The sequence below is a fragment of the Astyanax mexicanus genome, chromosome 1 (assembly GCF_023375975.1).
Source record: "Astyanax mexicanus isolate ESR-SI-001 chromosome 1, AstMex3_surface, whole genome shotgun sequence".
NCBI classification, from domain to species: Eukaryota; Metazoa; Chordata; class Actinopteri; order Characiformes; family Acestrorhamphidae; genus Astyanax; species Astyanax mexicanus.
Genome location: NC_064408.1, coordinates 118,997,278 through 119,018,822, shown reverse-complemented (window position 1 = coordinate 119,018,822; position 21,545 = coordinate 118,997,278). Strand labels below are relative to the sequence as shown.

At 36.0% G+C, this 21,545-nt stretch overlaps 1 protein-coding gene across 2 annotated transcripts in view; it reads left to right on the top strand.

Moving 5' to 3' along the window:
* Positions 1 to 2,383: 2,383 nt before the first annotated feature.
* The window catches only part of LOC103038899 (DNA-binding protein SATB1), a 108,047-nt gene continuing 88,885 nt past the window's right edge, over positions 2,384 to 21,545 (top strand). Inside the window, exon 1 of one of the 2 annotated variants that reach the window (XM_049467562.1) lies at positions 2,384 to 2,876. The gene's annotated coding sequence lies outside the window, so the exon portion shown is untranslated. Of the gene's footprint in view, positions 2,877 to 8,642; positions 8,685 to 21,545 lie in introns of those variants that run through there. The other variant, XM_049467563.1, reaches the window with a different exon arrangement.

Sequence of the window (21,545 nt, the reverse complement as noted above, 5' to 3'; positions counted from 1 at the left end):
TCATGGACAAATACATTAATACATTAATAAACAATGCCACATACTGCAAAAAATGAATAAATAAATGAACCGGAGCATTTATTAATAAGTAAATAACCAAGATAAGCAAAAGTTAAAAAATAAATAATATTTTTAAAAAGTAAGAAAGAAAGGATAAAGGAAAATGAAAAAGAATAATATATAATGTGCTTTTTATATTTAATACTACCTCTTTCTTTCTCTGCTCTATATAAAGCCACTTACAAAGGATGAGTTTCTGTGATTTTACCAAACTGAAAACCTCTGGAATACAGGGGGAAGATTGTATTCCAGAGTCATCAAACCAAGCTGAACTTGCTTTTTTTTCCAAAAGCAGTGTGTAAGACTGGTGGAGGAGAACATGATGCCAAGATGCATAAAAACTTTGATTAAAAACCAGGGTTATTCCACCAAATATTGATTTCTGAACTCTTAAAATTGTATGAATATGAATTTGGTTTCTTTGCATTATTTGAGGTCTGAAAGTTCTGCATCTTTTTATTTTGTTTATTTCAGTCATTTCTTATTTTCTGCAAATAAATGCTCTAAATGACAATTTGGAAGAAATGTTGTCTGTATATATATATATATATATATATATATATATATATATATATATATATATATATATACTATATATAAAATAAAAAATGAAATAAAATATAATACAAATGATAAAAACTCCACCTCAAACCCTTCAGTAATTATTCATTGCATCTTAAACAATACTTAAATTTTACTGTAATATTTTTAAACCAAATAATAACAAAGTTTGTCAGTAAAATGACCCTTTTAGAAAAATAAGCTACAGCTTTAATTTGCTCGTTGCTTTCCTGTTCGTAGTAGGTTTTCTGCTCTGCTGAGAAATGAGCAGTTTCTGGTTCAGTAGGAGCACAACGGTGTTATAACACACACACACACACACACACCTGCTGAAGCTCACATCTGCACTCACTCACCTGTGCACTGTGTAACTGCGTGAAATAATCAGCATTTTTGCACTGAAAGTCAGTGACAGCGCAGTGGATTTAAATATTTAAATATTTAAACCGAGTTAAACTCATCACGCAAGATTTGGTGTGAATGTGTGCCCTCTTGGCCACGCCCCTTTTCCTTGAAGCGTGCGGTTTTCCCGCGGGTTTGTTTCCCCACATGTATTCTGATGTTCTCGTCCAAAAGTTCCTTATCTATCATGTCTGCTGAAAACTGTGTAATATTGCTGTGAAGATATATGATATGATGTAATATATTGTAGAGGGGCGTGGCTAACACTGAAAAAGATAAATATATGCAAGTTTTAGAATGTGCCATAATTTGCAGCAATGTTCCTTGTATTGTACCATCAAATACAGTTTATCCAATTGTGATGGATTACATCACATTTAATCCATTGGGGGCATCGTAAGCCCTGAATTGTGATATATATCGTAGAGAAGTAATAAAATACAAATATTTTAAGACAACTTTTTTGTTCTCGTTACTCCTATTTCATTTCAGTTGGTTTTCATTCCGGCTTCTCATCCTTCAATAAAACCCCTATCCAGATAAATCTCTCCATCCAGATAGAGTGAATCTGATTGTGACTGGATGTAGAGAAGTATAAACATATACCATTCCGACTCCCTATTGGTTTATACTGTGATCCATCACACCTGCACCAGAAGATCATTTGTGCAGAGACTCAGATATATTTGCATTTTACTTATATTCTTATATTCCTTATTGTGCTATCTTACTGTACGATTGTTGTCTATCTATCTATCTATCTATCTATCTATCTATCTATCTATCTATCTATCTATCTATCTATCTATCTATCTATCTATCTGTTCCACCCGATGTTCAGGTAAGCCACGCCCCTCTATTGCAATGATTGACTAATTAGTCAATCATCCTGGACTTTTTTATCAAAAAAAAAAAAAAAAATTTATTTTTAGTTATATCTTATGAGGTATAGTTAATTTTCATGCTGTTCTCAGTTAGCATCTTTTATAGTCTTATATTCTTTACTGTGCTTTCTTACATAGATAAATCTATCTATCTATCTATCTATCTATCTATCTATCTATCTATCTATCTATCTATCTATCTATCTATCTATCTATCTATCAGGTAAGCCCCGCCCCTGTTATTGCTATGATTGATTAATTAGTCAATCATCCTGGTTTTTCTTTCTAAAAAAACAAAACAAAACAGAGAGAACAAACTCCTGACCAATCGCGGAACAGGTGGGCGGGGCTTTGTGTGGAAAACGGGTGGGGAAAGAAATCAACAACAACATCACACCACCGGAGAGAGTAGTATAGCGCAGCACGAGCGAGATAGATCAAAGTGGGGCACGCGCGAGAGCAGACGCGTGAGGTCTAGAGAGAGAAGGAGAGAGAGAGCGATAGAGCTGGCACGAGGCGGAGACGGGGCGGTTCATTTTTTCATACCTGCCCCCGCATCCCACCCCTCTTCTTGCCCCTCCGCCCCCCTCCAGTCCCCTAACACCCCCTCCCACTCCCGCAGGCAGCTCTATCCCGGACCACAGGTCCCGCGCTGCCCGCATTTCTCGCGCTGCCTCGCCGCGCGCCTCCGAACTTTGCTGATTTTGAACTGAGCTCGAACTGAATTTGAACTGAGCGCGCGCGAGTGACCGTTGGCGTCCAGTAACGGTCGCTTTCTAACGGACTCCTCGCGATTCTGCGGCTATATTTTCATTTATTTTGGTTAATTTAGTTAATTTTGAGGAGTTTTCTCGCCTTTTCCGAAGCTGTCAAGGTGGGAAGCGAGGCGAGACGAAGCCGGTCAGCTTTGGATGGGAAAAGAAGAGAAAAAAGCTGCGAAAAACGAGAAAGAACAACGCAAAACGAAAGGTGAGTGGCTAAACGTCTAGTTGAAGCATTAGTTAAGCTTACGTTAAGTTTTTTTTCTTTTTTTGCGTTTACCTCTGTTACAGGTAACGTCTAACGTCTAAGGTATCGTTAAACGATGCCTGGACTTTAAACGTTCATTAACTTACAGGTGTACGGTAAAAAAAAGAATATCGAATAGACGTTGCTCTTTGGTTGCGTTTAACCTAACTACAGTTAAGTAGTTGAGTTTTTAAGATGCTGATGGAAAAACGTTTAACATTTAAACAACGTTTAAATGGGTTACTTAAAACTGCTTGCTTCATAGGCGTCAGTTAATCAGTTGAAATTATGACTTTGATTCAACGTTTATTTTAAGGCTTTGAAAATCACAAGTTAAGCATTAACTTGCACGTGTAAGGTGAAATGAATATTGAGTTGACGTTGCACTTTGCTCTTTGGTTGCGTTTAAACTCAATTTCTGAAGTTTTAAGTTGTTATTGGTAAAACATTTAAAACATTAAAAAACGTGCAGGTTACTTGAAACTGCCTCATATGCATCAGTTCGTGCTGAAATTCTTACATTGATTAAACGTTTATGCTTTTGTTTTTTATGAGAAAGGTGCTTGCGACAAATAATATAAATTATAATAAGTATAATAATAGTAATGGTTGTCAATATTATTAAAATTGAACTTTCTACACTGTATGTTTGCACATATTTAAGTTTAATACATGCAACACATATAAAACGTATAAACGTTAAACCCATATTAAATCTACGTATCAGTCAATCAGTCAGTGTTTACAAACAATTAAACTCTGACATCGGACATAAACGCTGTTTCAGAGCATTGGAGAAGAAAAAAAAATATATATATATATCGTTAATTCAACAAAATTGAGCGTTAACGTCTGTTGCTGATAACGTCTAACGTCTAATATTATTGATAAAAGTTATTTTATGATATGGTTTTATGATAGAAAAGAGAGGTAAACTGAAGAAGAACAACACAAAACACGAAGTGAGTGGCTGGCATTGCATCGCATTGAGTTTTAACGTTAACTTCAGTTGTCATCAACATCTAACGTCTACTTGGACTTATACAGGTGTAGGCTAGCTTGGTTTTAATCTGAGCTGCGTTTTACTACAAACCGGTTAAACAGCTAGTTAAACATCTTCACACTTACTTAGTTAACTAGCTAAGTGAATGAATTAGCTGGCAGTTAATTAGTTAGTGACTGAAGCCCCCCCCTTCACACATCTATCTAACGTTAACTAAGGCAGAAAGAAAACACCACCTGCTCCCAAAACAAGCTCTCTCCATTATTGACGAGCCTCCATCCCTCACTGTCACATCCCTTTGCTGTCCTCTTTCATCAATCGCCTGATAAAGAATAGATAAGGCCAGGAAAAAAGGTGTGCACTCAATTCTTAAACACTTCTCTTTTATAAGCACTTCAAGAATTAATGCCTCATGCTGTTCTGCTGCTATTTAACTCAAGATTTTTCAGCTCAAGATTTTTGTGTCACACTGATAGAAGTCAAGAGTACCATACATCCATGCAAAGTGATGCTCCTAACTTAGTGCAACACAAACTAAGCCTTAAAAGTTATTTTTATTAAGTAAAATTAACTGTTAGTAGTAGAACATATTGCTATTATGTAGTCATGCTTTTTAATTTAGCTTTTAGTCTTGTTTTATTGCATTTTGATCTTAATATTATAAGCACAACTTCTCTATCATCAATATCAGTTTATACTAATAGAATTAAAGGGGAGAGTCACTGCAAGGGTATGAATTGTAAGCAACGTAATGCAAATAAGATTCAAAGGGCCAAAAATCCTGTTTTATTTCATTGTTTATTCATTTAAAACTCGTCAAAATCAATAGCTTATACTGATAAAAGTAATCAGGACAATAATTGGTAGGTAAAGCAGCAAACTCAAAACAAATCCAAACATCTCGTAATTAAAGATAGTTAATAGTTATTAGAATATTTATATTTATATATGTGTGTATATTTATTTATATACATTTTCAGATTTTTTTAAGCAGTATAATGCAGTTTTTTTCATCAATTTATCATAAGCACTAATCCATTTTTAGATGTTTAATAGTACAAGCAGTGCAGCTGTATGAGTTAATCACACTTTAACTTGTCAGAATGCGTGAGAAAAGCCATATCTAATAATAATAATAATAATAATAATAATAATAATAATAATAATAATAACAAAAAAAAATGCATTAAATCTCTAACTAAACAAAAGTCTCTTTAGTTTAGTTTCATTTTCATTTCCGCATTTTTTTTTTGCAAACATCTCTATGTCTTTATGTATTTGCTTTATATATATACCTGTCCTGAGTATCATAAGCTGAATAAGGGACCAAACCTGTGTGTCCTGAGTAAATGTCTTCCAGATGTGCAAGATAAGCATTTGTGCATCGTATCTATTTAGCTAATAAAACGAAATAAAAAAGCACAAATCACCCAGAAAAGTTTATGATAGCACAAAGGAACACTCTTTATATATATTATAAGATAAAATCTGTATTAACATTAAATGAAATCCAATTAACTACAATAAAGTAACTGTTTTTTTGGTTTATGTCTATTGGATTGAAAGCCTGTGCTTAACATTTTATGTTAGATTTGATATTGACCTTTTTGTTCACAAGCCATCCTTAAAATAAACACTAAAATAAACAAACATGAAAAAAATGTGTTCTAAATGAGGTCTTTTAGTTTATTTAATTTTGGCTCTAGTGCTGTTTTTTTTTTTTTTTCTCCAGTGCAGTGATCAAGGCTGAGCTATTGTTTCATTGGCTTATAAACTTTTAAGTCTATTCTGATTTAAAAACAATTAGTGTCTCAGTTAGTGTTACAGGCAACAAAACGTTTGAAAAATATAAGAAAATACATGATGTCCATTGTAATGCATGCACAGTCTGAAAGGGTTAAGCACAGTTATGTTTAAGCAAAAAGTGCACAGTAGCTTTGGTAGTGTTAAACTAGCTAAATCAACAATGTGTAGGTAAGTTAACACAGCTCAAAATGACTAAAAAAGCATGCAATTTATATATGCAATTATATTTGCATGGCTTTATAGGATATATACATCATTTTTTATGTTTGCAACTTGTCTGTCTGTCTGTTTCTTGCAAACTTGCATGCTTTCTGCACGCAGACGAAGCGACAGCACTAGACTTTATCAAGCAGACCTTATTCTGTCTAAATTAGATCTAGCCGTCCACCCTCATCCGGCAGGGGCTTAAAACCCCCCTGTCACACATATAAACACTATACATAGCTCCGGCGGGTGATGGATGTGTAGAAAAAGAAAAGCATTGCTCCGGGATTTGGCTGAATCCCGCGGTTCTTTTCTTGGAAATGCCAGTGCGGTCTGAGGGATGAGTGGGCACTGCTACTTTTGCAGCGTCTTACACACTTCACGTCTCATTTATCAGTCATACCTCTGAATGTACGCACTGTACAAGCCACCGCTGTGTTAAAATCAGCACTTCTGTACTGGAAAAATGCAAAAAAAAAAAGTCACAGTTTGTGCTAAGAATACAGGAAATTGTTCATATTTGCACTATAACACATGCAAAATGTTTGATCAAGCAATATATGTATAGGAAATACATGTAAAATATAAAAATGTAGTGTAGAAGTGACTTTTACAGAGTATTTTTGCATTGGAAGCATGCAAATAGCATAGACAAACATAGATGAGGGGAATGTATACACATATACACACACAAATAGACACTGAATATATGTAAAATTATATACAGTATCATATCATGTACCATGCACCATACATGTCTGTATGGCTACAGAAATACAGTTAGATAAACAGCCTCGCTGAAAGGATATATATTAATATGAAATATATTAATATGATACATCTTCTGTACTTGCTGAAGGAATATATACGCATAAGGGCACTGAGTTGAAGTGAAATATTAATATGATATATCTTTTATACAGACATAGAAGTATGAAATATGATATTCTGTCTTCTGTACAAACAAAGAAGAGATACAGTCAGACTACATCAGCATTGCTGAAGCAATATATACTTTAGGTTCTAAATTGATGTAAATGTATATATCATATATTATATGTAAATATGTCTGTATGACGACAGAAATATAGTTAATCAGCCTCGCTGAAAGATTATTCACTAAATATATGTGAAATATTATTATGATACATCTTTTATACAGGTAAAGAAATGCATTTAAACATTACAGCAGCATGTTCAGGGGATATATACACATATATGTACTGAATATCTGTGCAAAAAATATTACATATATCATATTCAAGTTCAAATATGGCCTTCCAAAGCATTATATTTATACACCTGTACTGAATATAGGTATAATATATATATATATATATATATATATATATATATATATATATATATATAGTATGTAAATATGTCTGTATGACTGCAGAAATACAGTTAAACAGCATTTCTGAAGGGATATTTACTAAATATATGTGAAATATTACTATGATATATCTTCTGTACTTGCTGAAGTGATGCATATGCATTTAGGTACTGAATATATGTGCAATATTATTATTATATATCTTTCATACAAGTATAGAAATGCATTCAAACATTACAGGAGCATTAATTTCTCAAGCATTATATACACATATAAATACTGAATAGCTTTTAATTTTTAATTAATATTATATTCAATATTGTATTCAAGTTCAAATGTGTTTCTGAAGTGTTGTATATACATACATCTGTACTTGATCTATATATGTAAAATAGTGTGATATATATTTTCTATTTAAGCACAGAAATACAGATAAAGTTCAGAAAATAGCAAATATATACTAACTATATGTTCAGTTTATATGATATATATGCACAATTATGGAAATACATCACAGCAGCATTTGTGAAGCGATATTTATACACTCATACAGGCTAAATTGATGTGAAATGAATGTAAATCTTATTAATCTTTTGTACAAGTTCATAAATACACTTTAAATACAAAGATTATTGTAGCATTTCTGAAGCAATATAGAAATAAACATACATACAAACACAAGCAACGCAATTTAGGTACAATTTAAATTGTAATGATGCATATTCTGTACAAGCACGACAAAAAAATGCAGGTAAAGACTACAGCAGCATTTCTGAAGCAATACTGAATATATAAAGATATGCACATATGTGTTAATAATATATATTCTTTAAAAAAATGAATGCGATATTGTCTATAGAAGCACAGGCAGCAGCAGCACACCTGAAGCAGCAGTAGTAGTGTATATATATATATACAGGTAATATTGATATTGAGTGCGAGACAAAGCCTGTAATCAATTTCAGACACACACAGACAAAACGTCTTCATTAGTGTTGAGGAGTGACGAGAAACTGGTGCACACTCCTCTGTCTGCATCGTTTAACCTTTCGCTCGTTTCTTTTTTTCTCTTCTTTTCTTTTTTTTTAATACCTCAGCGAGTGAGGCGACAATTTCGGGTTGTTGTTCTCCTTCAGGTGATCTCGTTCTCCTCGGGTAGAATTAGCGCGGTTTGTCTGGTCACTATTTCGCAGAACCGAGCCACAGCTCTCTTCCTGTCACTGCCACTGCCAGTTCTTGTAAGTGCTGTTTAAGATCAAAGGAGCTATTATGAGCGTTAATTCCCCTCTTCTTTTCTCGTTTATGTGTTTTTTTTTTGTGTGTTCTCTCTCTCTCTCTCTCTTTTTTTTTGTGGACCTCCTTCGGTAAAGTCGCACTAATGTGCAACCAGCCCCCGGCGCCTTGATCTCCACTCAAACAGGTTAACCCTTCTTATTGGCATGACTTAACCTGGTTTTCACACTTGCCACTGTGATCGTTACAGCGATAGCAGCCAGCCGGCACTGCGTCGAGAGATAGCGATCTCCTCTGAGTCCCCCGCCACAAGCCTATTGAACTGGGGAACGAACGTGCGTGTGTGTGCTGGTTTTAAAATGAAAGACAGGAACAGGGTCAGCCCTGTTTCGCAGTAGAACAATGGACACACAATGGATAAGCATGTTGATAGTTATATATTTTTTGCAAAATAGTCATATTTTCAAAGCCAGAGCTAATGATAATGGCTAAAATTGATGCTTGAAGTAAAGTTATAAAAATGTTGCACGTGTCTTCAACAGAAAACGATTTTTATCGCATTACAGCATTTCCTGAAACAGTGTATATTTATTGAATGAAACATTATAGAATAAAATACATGCAGTGAGCCATCTAATTAATTAACCAAGTTAAGCAAGGAAGTCTCTTCACATTGCACTTGCATCGCATTGCTTCTTTTGGGGGGGCCAAATGCCCCCCTCAGCCTTTGCCTAGAACCAGCCCTGAACAGGCAGGTGCTTAGTTGCAGCACAATTCGAAATACAGCATCGTGATTAGTGTGAGAAAACATACCTACTATAAAAAAAGATTTGCCTGAACAAAAGCTAACAAGAGTTAACATATGCTTGCGTTTCTGCATATGAGTGTATGTCTGTCAGTCCTGTAGAAAAAATATATTAGTAGTAGTAGTAGTGCATCAGAACTGCATGAGAATTGGAACTCATGAAAAACCCAAGGCGAAAAAATTACAGATGCATGCATTGTCTTTTTTGTTTTTTATATCTTAATCAGAGGACAAATATCTCATAGTACACTGGTTTATATTGGCATATTTTAGCTGTATTTTATCTATCTATCTATATATATATATATATATATATATATATATATATATATATATATATATATATATATATATATGTATATATTTGAGCTGTTACTGACTGTAACAGCTAGCGCATGCAAAGTTCACTTGATTGACCTTATTCTCTTGAAACCAAAGTAGTGCATGTGAAAGTCTTGCCCTAAAAAAACTTTTCAAAAAATAATTTGAAAAAGCATAATATGATTCATATCTTATTGACTATATATGACCACTGCCCACGCCGCAGTGCTCTATTGTTCTCGGGCGCGATGAGCGCAGCCTCGTTCTGCCCTCCTGTCATTTCTGACAGCAGGATGTTTGTAAACGTGTCGTGCCGTAGGGCACATATAGGTCACTATATCAGTCCCCTGAAATGAAAGTAGCGCATGTCGACGTCTTGCCAGTAACTGCAGGAAGTCGAGGTGTGTTTCAGAGCTAGTTCAGACACAAGCAGATAGCCCCCCTCACCACCTCTCTCTCTCTTGATCTCTCGATCTCATGATTTCTCAATCAGGCCACATCTCAGTGTTTGAGATTCCTGCTTAATTGGCCTCCAATTTGTCAGGCAGCACGACTAAATCTTTGCTCAGGCGAGAGAGCGTCTGTAGAGCAGCGTCAACGAGGGTGGTCCGAATGGTGCTTTTTTTGTACAAAAGACGAAAATGCGTACGTACAGTGCACACCGTTGTGACTGAAGAGTAAAGAGAAAGAGAGGAGAGTAAGAGAAGGACTGAAACAACATATACCCACAGGCCCTCTGAGACCAATTAACCCACCCAGTGCTTCAGTGGAGGTTGGAGGTGAGGGAGAAAAGCACCTCAGAGCATAATCAAACCATCCAATCCTTGATGAATTATTTCCATTCTGTCACACCTGGTTTGTCCCCTTATAAATGACAGGGCTCCAGCAGTGCAGCACTCTCACACGCTCAAACGCTGCCCCTTTCAACAGCGAGAAAGAGAAACCAAAGAAGCCTAGAACACCCCAGGTGTTATTTTAGGGGAGGGGGCTCTAAAATATCCTCAGTTTAAGGTGCATTAACGCCAGCCAGCCAGCCAGCCCGCCTGCCTGCACCCTGGTTGGTCTGTGTGTGTCTGTGTGTGTGTGTGTTTTTGTTGGTTTGCTTGTGAAGAAGGCGAGACTGATATCTAGGGTAAAACCATTCATCGTCTTTACCACCGCCATAATGAACGCTGCAGCGAAATAACAGCTCAGCAAAGAGTGAAATTATACTTGTGGTTTGGAGCCCAGTAAATACCTGTTTAGCTGCCAGCGCATGTATTTATTAGACTGTCGCCAGTAAGGTGCCTGTCTCGCCTTTTTTTTGTGTGTGTGTTCGGAGATTCCACCTCCTCCTCTGCTCCTCTGGAAGGAAAACCTCTCTTAACCTCTTATGATTCCTAATAGAGAAGAAAGGCAGTAATGATTTGCAGGCTTTTTTGACGACAAGCCGAGACCAGTTATAGTAATAATAATAATAATGAATGGCGTCTTAATAGGCATTGTTTGTGCATTCCTGGGCTTCGAGTCAAAAATGTAAAAAGGCTGGCAATTACAGCCCTGCATACCACCCTAGACGCATTTTTTTAATGCGTAGTTGCAGACTCGGGGTTTAATTTCGCCGCATTTTCCAACTTTTTGGACGAGGCCGCTCTGCCTCGGCATGTTTCAGCCGACTCTTTTATTCCTGAAGCGCTGTGCATCTTATTTTATCTCCGGCCCCTTTCATACGCTCACAGATCAGCGCCGCATACTCGCTGAAAAAAAAAAAAAAAAAAAAAAAGGCGAAAACAAACACAAACAAACACAAACCAACACGGAAAAGTGTTTGAAGAGTGCGTCACGTCGGTTTCTCCACGGTTCGACTTGATGAAATAGGTGTAAAATCAGAATAGCAATGTTATCAAGCCGCGCAGTGCCATCCCTAACGGAATTTGGAACACGAGCTTAGCGGGACCTTCAACTTCTCGCATTTCCGACAGCCTAAATTTAGGCCGTCCATATGCTTTTTTGATCTGCCGTCATTGTCTCTTATTTCTATGCTTGTCGCTCCGCGATCTGTGTAGGTTTTCTCGAATCCTTTGTTCTGGTCGAAGCAATAGAAAGAGAAGAGTGTGCATCTGACGGATGCGCGCGCTGCAAAAGATCAGGTTGTTAATACCCACCCACATACTCCAAAGAAACAATTTAAAAAGATATTCTCTCCTTCTTTTTCTTCTTCCTTTTTTTCCTCTCGCAGATGCGCATGTGCACACATGCACTCGAGTCATACACAACATAACACACTCGTGCAGCGGAGAAAAACACGGAGAAAAACAGAGAAAGAGATTTACAGAGACACAGATTAGCTCGCACTGACAAGTCGACTATTCAAATCACTTTGATCAGTCCAACAGGAGAACAAGCAGAAAAGAACCTGAAACAATGTTGATTAAGAGGAGCTTCTTTCCAGGCACGGCCTACGAACCCGCTCCTGTTAAAGTTCAACGCAAGTTTACACACCTTTACACACTGTAAAATAGAGGTACCAATCCTGGGTAATTTAAAACACATTAAAATCTTCGCTAGTTAATAATGTATTCTCTCTCAAATCAACAAAACAGAACAGATTTAATCTAAGAGCCTAAGAACCAAAGAGCCATCTCTGTTATTTGTGGTTGGTCTATTCTATATATGCAATAACAATATACCTATAAAATGCATTAAGAAAAAAAATCACATTTCCACTGTCATACCTCTCATGCAGCATATCTCCAAAAAATAATAACTCTGAATTAAAAGTTATTAGTGGGCAGTGTGACGGTGTGCGTTATTGTGTCACAATAACTTTAATCGCTTAATACATAATCGTATACACTTATACACTCATATACTACATATTGTGGATAATGTATGTATTTAAGTATTTAAGAATGATCAGCTGACCATCTGCACAGTCTTATTAATATCAATATACTAAATATAAAGTAGTGTTTGAATACATTTTTTAAAGAATAAGCCATTGCGTATGTATTTAGTTTGGATGTAAAGGACGTATTGCAATAAATAGTGTGAATTATAGACACCAGTGTCTATATATATATATATATATATATATATATATATATTATTAAATAATTATTAAAATATATATTATTAGAGTATATCAGAGTAATTAAATATGTTTATAAGAATATACCATTACCACTATACCACTACAGTAAAAGGCATTTTTTGACTTATTGATGAATCTGCATGTCAAAGTATTGCAATAAATATTGTGCATTAAAGACAACAGAGTGCACCAGATTTTGAATATATATCAATATATTATTAGATAATTATTAAAATGTTATTGATATATACTATTTGAGCATATTAGAGTAATTAAAAGGTTTATAGGAATATATAATTACCACTATACTATACTATACTATACTATACCACTATACAATATAAGCCATACATTTTGACGTATTGATGAATCTGTATTTCAAAGTATTGCAATAAATATTGTGTATTATTGACTATTATAGTGCACCAGATTTTGAATATACATCAATATATTATTAGAGTACTATAAGAGTATATTAGAGTAATTATATTAGAGTAATAAATACGTTTATAGGAATATACCATTAACACTATACCACTACAATATATTGCCATATATTTCGACCTATTGTTGAATCTGCATTAGTTTTAAAAAATTTAAAATATCTTAAATATTGTAATTTGCCATGTTTTATTAAATGAAGTGCAGCTGATTTTTTTTAACATATTAGTATAGAAATATATCAATATATTAAATATGGCATAGCATTTAAATATCAGCTTTTAAATAATATGTTATGACTATTCATTTTGATGCATGTCACAATACTTTGATGAATAAAAAAAAACACCCCTTAAATATCTTGATACTATATATTTTTTGTGCAGTCCTGCAGTAAATATATCCTAAATATTCAATAAATCACTTTATTACCCAGCCCTGAGGAGCACTTCAATCCACACTCATCTATTTCCCCCTCGCCACAAAGTGCAATGAGTTCATGAGTGTCTTTCTAGTTTAAAATCCTCCCAAGGGTCATGGTGTCCCACACACTGAGCTACACACACACACACTGAGCTACACACACACACTGAGATACAGACATACACCGCCCCCTGTCTCTTTTACTCTATTAATTGTTGATATGTTGCAATCCACGAGGCAGAAATTAGAGGTCTAATTATTCGATCATGTGATACTGCCCCTGCTCCAGTGACAGAAAAGTCATCTGCGAGGCCTTGAAACTGATGTTAGTTGATTGTTCTCTGACTAATTTGTTTTATAATTTGATAAAAGCAGGAGGAATAAATAAGGGGGATGAGCAGATAAAGAGCTCTCGCTCTCTCATCATGTGCCGAGAGGGAATAATTGGTTTTAAATCATTAATACGGGCTCCTGCGGGGGCGGCGCGGAGCGAGCTGGGGCCTTTTTGTGGTTTAAAATGTTCGGCTGCGGAACCATAACTGCTGCGGCCAAACCTCGGGACAGTGCCGTACCTTTAAACTTACTCACACACACACACAAAGCAGACACACACACTCAGACTGGCACACGTTTAGACAGTAAAAAGCCACAAGGGGATTTTTTACAGTGCTCATCACAGGCTGAGTCCATGAAGGGAATCTGTGTGTCTGACAGAAAGAGAGAGAGAGAGAGAGAGAGAGAGAGAAAGAGAGACTGAAGCATCAATATCTGCATCACTCATCAATTTTACCAATAAATACAGCTGTTATTAAGAGATTATATATGTATTTATAGGGAGAGTTGCACAGATCAGGCATGCAGACCGTATAGAAATCAGCACTTACGCACTTGTTGGGGTTATTATCTTCAATAGTGAATAGCGGGGTGGTATATTGATTATTATAGGAGTATTTCAGCATATTTCTTCTTTGTTTTTTTGTCACATCTCTAGCATATTGTTTAGTTATCACAGACAGTTATATTGACTGAATACTAATTTACTGTGCATTTATTTATTTAAAACACTAAAAAGCAGTTCACTTTCTATAGAGTGTTGGCATTATAGTCTTATAGATTCTATGTATATAACTAATAAAACATTTGCTTGCTCATTGGTTCTCTGTTAAATTCATTGCACAGGTAGGCCTAGACAACCAGCTCTAAATCTATATCAACTTATATTGCATATATAAAAATTGTTTCAGTGATGATGCCATGATTTAAAAAAAAAAAAAAACATTTCTGATATTTCAGTTATTTACATTATTTACAGCATCTCTCACTAACTGATGCTCATTGCAGGAATTGGAAAATGTATTAATTAATTAATTTTTGCAAGATTTTTGTACATTCAGGCATCTAATGTGTATGTAGGCCTGTTCAGATTTTTTTTTTTTGCAGACGATTAATGTGATAAACGATATTATTGTCATTTTAAGACAATTTAAATGTCACTTTTTTAAATAAATCATTGTTTGGGAAATGTATACTTTTTTTATTTACCTACTGCAGTCTGTCCACACTGTGTGTATGGAGTAAAAACACAATAGACGATATCACGATCCTTATTAAATATTATTGAGGTTTATTGTTTATTGTTCGATAATGTCGATAATGTAATTATTGTGACAGGCCTGTATTATACATATTGATATCAGAATTGTATCATATCATGCGAAATTAAGACATATATTGATGTAATATCAGTTTTGGTGATATGGCTCAGCTCCCCCCATACATAACTATTCCAAACAAGGCTTGTTGAGATCCGGTTAGATAAAAAAAAAAAAATGTTGGACTGTTCCTTTAAACAAAGCGAAGCATGTCAAACTACAAACTAAAACACAGAATTCGATATCTGGCGTATTATTTGGCTCCACCAGCATTCTCTAAAGCCTTGCAGAAAAAAAAGAGAAAGAGAGGGAGAGAGAGAAGGCAAAAGAGAGAGGGAAGGAGCCAAAGAGAGCGAAGTGGGCAGTGATGACTCTACCCCATGCTGGTTACATTATCAAACTGCCGAGATACACTTGGCCCTGATTTATAACGCGAGCTCCAATAATCACGTTAATGCACATTTAACGTCGCAGAACTGGCGAACGCCGAGACAAAACAACGCCTACGCGAGCGATCGGGACAGCGCTGGTGAAGAGGGTCTGGATGAGGAAGCGTTTCCATCGCTGATTTGCAGTGTGCTGCACTGAGATTCTCTTTTTTTTGCTATGTGCGTTTGGTTCTAAGCATGCTCAAGCCCAAAGCCTGAAGTTCAGGTTGTGCAGATAGGGGGAGGTGTTTAATCAGTGGCGGGGGGTTAAAATGTCACTTTCTGGAAGTGTTTTTTTTTTGTGTGTTTTTGTGGTGTAACTGTGTATAATGAGTATTATGTAATGACTGGAGCGAAAGAGTACAAGAGAGAGAAAGAAAGAGCGAGAGAGAGAGTACTCTTGCACGTTGGTAAGTTCGTAAATGTTAAGGGCTTACTGTAACACGAGCTGACAGAAAACTAAAGACTTAACTGAATCATCATCAGGCTGCGTGGCAGGGAGCAGGACCGAGTTTTCCGATGTTGATGATAATGTAATCTCTGATTTGAGAGACTTACTGTAATACCTAGTGTGATTACTGTGCTTTAAAAAAAATAAAAAAAATCAGTAAGAGTAGAAATAGAAAGGCAGCAGCAATCTGTCAGAATCGAGCCGGCGGCTTACGTGGAAATATCACGCCGCTTCCTTTCAATAAGCTGGTGAAGTGATGCTTCTGTATCACCTGACGCTGTAGCGTTCATTCGCTTGCGTCGTTTTGTCGTGGGGAACAAACAGCTTGGAGAAATTGGCCCTTTTGTATTTCGCCTTTTTTTTTTACGTTTCGCCATACGCTCTTCTAGATAATTGAGTGTTAAATAATAATCACGGCTGATCAAATCACCGGCACTCTCTGAAGCTCCATGCCCTTCTGGATGTCAGAAGGAGAAGGTGCTGTCGTTTTTTTATTTATTTATTATTTATTTTTTTTACAATCGTGCGTATCGTGTGTTTGTGTGTGTGTGTGTGTGTGTGTGTGTGTGTGTGTGTGTGAGTGTATGTACGTGTGTGTGTGTGTGTGCGTGTGCCAAGGTTCTTGGCAGTGTCAGCACCTGTTGGCAAAGGCAGGCCCCTCCTGGCAAGGCCGGCCGAGGCAGCGTGATGGTCTTGGACGGGCAACAGTGGATATTAAAGCTTCTGTGGCGCATTTCAACATGGCCGACGCATCAGCCTACCTCTGCCTGTACATTAGGTGCGAGAGCGAATAAAGCAGCAGACAGCTTGGGGAGGGAAAAGACACAAACACACACACACACACAAATATACTCTACACACACGCTCGTGCACATGCACACAAAGAGCCGGCGCAGCTTTACAGCTTATGGATGCCGAAACGAAGCTCTAAGTGACTGATAAACAAGGGCTGTGCAATGCTAACGGTTTGCACTTAAACAGCTGAGCGGAATGAAAATAACGTCTGCGGGGAAGAAATAAATAAATCTCCAGGCGGACACCGTGTAGGGTGGTGCTAATTATCATTTCATAAGTCCAACATGTTCGCTAGCAGTGTGTGTGTGTGTGTACAAGTGTGTGTGTGTTCTCCCTAGCCCTCTTTTCACAGACTCTCCTGCTGCACCTGTTTACAGTATCACCTCGTTGCCCGTTTGGGTTCTCACAGCTATTTCAGCTCCACCACCACCACTACCACTGCCACCACCCCCAGAGAGCAAGTAGTAGATACACCGGAAGCTCACCACCGGCACACTGTATTCGCAACCCCTAAAGAAGGTCACGCGCAAGAGGCGTAAACTCCGAGCGATCTAAACGCCGAACGCTCTTCAGCCGGCCTACGTCGGGGTCGAGAGCTCACCTTCGCCGCTGCGGCTTTCTGTAGCACGCTGTTTTCGCACTCCACGCTTCTCCCGAACGCCGCAGTCATGTTTTAGGAATTAAGTCACAGGTCAGCTCGTTACGAGCTTCCACGAGTGTTTGCGTGCTTTTGCAGCCTTGCTCCGGCTGGTGGGTTTCCTGTTTCGCTAGGCCTCTTCGATTTTATCGCTTGTTCTGACGCTAATATCAGAGGCTTCGCTTTGCACGACGTGCTACACTACAAGCCTTTGCGGCACACGCTTTCACAATCTCAGCTGGAGGTAGCTCAACTGCTGTAATACACGATACACAATAGTGTGAAAGTGACCACTGTAGTGTGAGAGCTGACCACCGTTTTAAATCACAGATAAACTTCTGCATAGTAGAACAGTGTGCAGACTCCAGACTTTCAGCATTGGCTTGAGTAAACTCGTATAGTGTATTGTATATAATTTTTGGTATATTACAACATTACAATGAATGCATGAGAAGAGAATGAATGGTGTTGATCATATAGAATGTAAGTATTCAATAATAATAATAATAATACAGTGTAAATACTTCTATATTTTAATTATAACTGTATCAAACACTGTATGACTATATCTGCATCAGTGTAACTCGTATAGTGTATTGTATAGTATTTTTTGCTACGTTATAACATAGAAATAAATGCATTAGAAGAGAATGAATGGTGTTGATCATATTAGAATATGAGTTTATAGAGTATTTCAATAATAATAATAATAATAATAATAATAATAATAATAATAATAATACAGTGTAAGTACTTCTATATTTTAACTATGATGGCATCAAACACTGTATTTATTATATATGATTTTTGCTATGCTAAAACATAGAAATTAATGCATGAGAGGAATAAATGGTGTGGATCATATTAGAATATGAGTATTTCTTTGATAAAGATTATACAGTGTGAGTACTTCTATATTTTACCTATAACAGTATCAAACACTGTATTACTATATCTGCATCAGTGTAGTGAACTTGTGTAGTGTATTGTATAATATTTTTTGCTACGTTACAACATTAAAATGAATGCATGAGTAGAATGAATGGTGTGGATCATATTAGGATATCAGTATTTTAATAATAATAGTAATACAGTGTAAATACTTCTATACTTTACATATGATGACATTAAAATTGTATTACTATATCAGCATTTGTTAATGAACTTGTATAGTGTATTGTATAGTATTTTTTGCTATGTTTCAACATAGAAATGAATTCATGAGTAGAATGAATGGTGTGAATTATATTATAATAGGAGTATTTCTATTATAATACAGTGTAAATACTTCTATATTTTAACTATGATGGTATCAAACACTGTATTACTATATCTGCATCAGCTGAATAACCTTTTTTATACAATGTATTGTAAAGAATGAAAGAAAAGATTGAACTGGATCAGAATTAGAATAGAATTAGAATTAGAAACACTTTTACAATACAACGATAAAATGAAACACTTATTCACATACACTTTTATTAATCTTTATTTTTTTACATTACAAATAATTTAGCAGAATATAGTCAGTTATAATATTAATATTTAAGAAATATATGCAAATGCATGCTTTCACAGTCTCACTTCTTTATAAACACTTTATTATGTTATTATAAAAAAAGTCAATACAGCAGCTGCTACTGAAGACAATGAATGGAATGCAACAGATTGGAGACAGTATAGTATATTTCAGTAATATATTACACACTTTTATCTCAGCTGATAATAAACTTTATATTACATCACAATATTATCACAGTACACTTTTATGAAACTCATTTTTCACATTACAAGTATTTCACATTACGGATGTGTTAAGCTAAAAACTTGGCAATTTGTGAAATTCACTTTGACAGATGCTTGTAAATAATGTGTACTGAAGTATTTAAAAATCATATTTTTATGATATGTTTTACTGTTTCATGTTTAAGTGGGGAATTAGTTTTAGTTCATTAAATGTTATTGTTGTTTAACTTTTAAACAGTTAAACAGGACTTATTGTGTAATATTGTAAAAATATCTTTAAATATAGGTACATACCTTTTTTTTTTACCATATTACCTACCTGTAGTCTACTGTTAGTAGACCCTATTTTACTATATCTCCACTACAGAAAATACAGCATTATTTACTGTGTAACAGACATGCACTACTGTGAACATTAAAAACATGCATGTAATACATGTAATAGAATAGTATAGGCGTGTCTCACACTTAGGCCTGCACAGCATTGATATTGCTATGTACACATGTGCACATGTACAGGAAATGCAGTGTTTTCTCCCGTGTCAAATGACACCTTTTTTTTATTTGCTGCATACAAATATCATTTGTTGCATTGTACTCATTGCTACTCGGATTGCATTATTAATATATACTATATGTTGGAAACTCCTATATTTATTTTTCGAATATCGCAATATATATATATATATATATATATATATATATATATATATATATATATATATATATATATATATATATATATATATATATATGTATTAGGAAAAAAATAAGAGAGCACTTAAAATTAAAACATCAAACCAAACTGAACTGCTTGAATTTTTGCACAGGGAGTGGCATAAAGTTATCCAAAAGCAGTGTGTAAGATTGGTGGAGGAGAATATGCCACAATGCATTAAAACTGTGATTAAAAAACAGTTCATTTATGAATATGAATGTGTTCTCTTTGCATTATTTGAGGTCCAAAAGCTTAGCTTATTTTTTTGTTATTTCTGAATCTATAGAAATGCTCTAAATGACAATATTTTTATTTGGAATTTGGGAGAAATGTCTGTAGTTTATAGAATAAAGCAACTATGTATATTTTACTCCAACTTATACCTGTAAATAGCAAAGTCAGAGAAACTGATTCAGAAACTGAAGTGGTCTCTTATTTTTTTCCAGAGCTGTATATATGTGAATACAGTGAATAGACCAAAATAGACTAAATTATGGTTATTTTTGACAATATTATTAATTCCAACCAACTTTGAACTTATTAAATGCCACTAAAAGTGAACCTATAGTGTCAGATAAGACAGCACAGTGCTGTTGAGTCAGTTGCACTTTTCCCTTCAGCACTGGTAGACTTTATTATGACTGAATAGCATTATTCACTCTCTGTGTGGGGAATGGGTTGTTTATCTACCACCTGCTCTGTGTGCACTGCTCTGCTCTCCTGCTCGGTACCCGTACACAGAAAAGAGGAACACAGCCATGGCACATTACACTCTCATCAGTCTATCACACTCATATCACTCTGTTACTCTGTTATCCAGCCCTGGAGCACAGTTTATTTGATACTTTTCTAAACATTTATTCATCTAGCTATTCTACTAAACATATAGCCCAGACTCATTAAGAGAAAACAGACCAAATAGTGCCCATCTCTACATCACTGCTTATCTGCTAGATAAACACACACACACACACACACACACACACATACACACACAGCATGCTACTGCTGTTTATACCTCTAAAAACCTGTAGAAAACCTAAGCTAGCTGGTTGAGACAGGAGAGATAGAGAGAAAGATAGATACACAGATAAAGAGAGATAGAGATAAAGAGAGAGAGAATGAGAGAGGAGGATGGAGGGATGATAGGCAAGCTAAGCTAAGCTAGCTAACCCAAAACACACCCTCTCCATTCATTTACCTGCCTTTTATTTGTTTTTGTTTACCTCCAGCCTGCGCGCGCTCCGCCGCTCGCGTTCCATTCCGCGAATGTCTTCGCGTGCACGCGCGCGCCTGCTGCCTGCCTGCCGCCCGCTCCCTCCCTCCCTCCGTGCGCGCGCCCGCGCAGCCAGCCGCTTCACTCTAATCAAGCTGATTAAAAATTCCTACGCAGCCCGGAAATCGTCCGCGAGCGCGCGCGCGCAGGGACGAGACCCCCCCCCTCTTTTCTATTCTGCCTTCTGTTGTATCTTCTTTCTTTCTTTCTTTCTTTCTTTCTTTCTTTCTTTCTTTCTTTCTTTCTTTCTTTCTTTCTTTCTTTCTTTCTTTTTCATTTTTT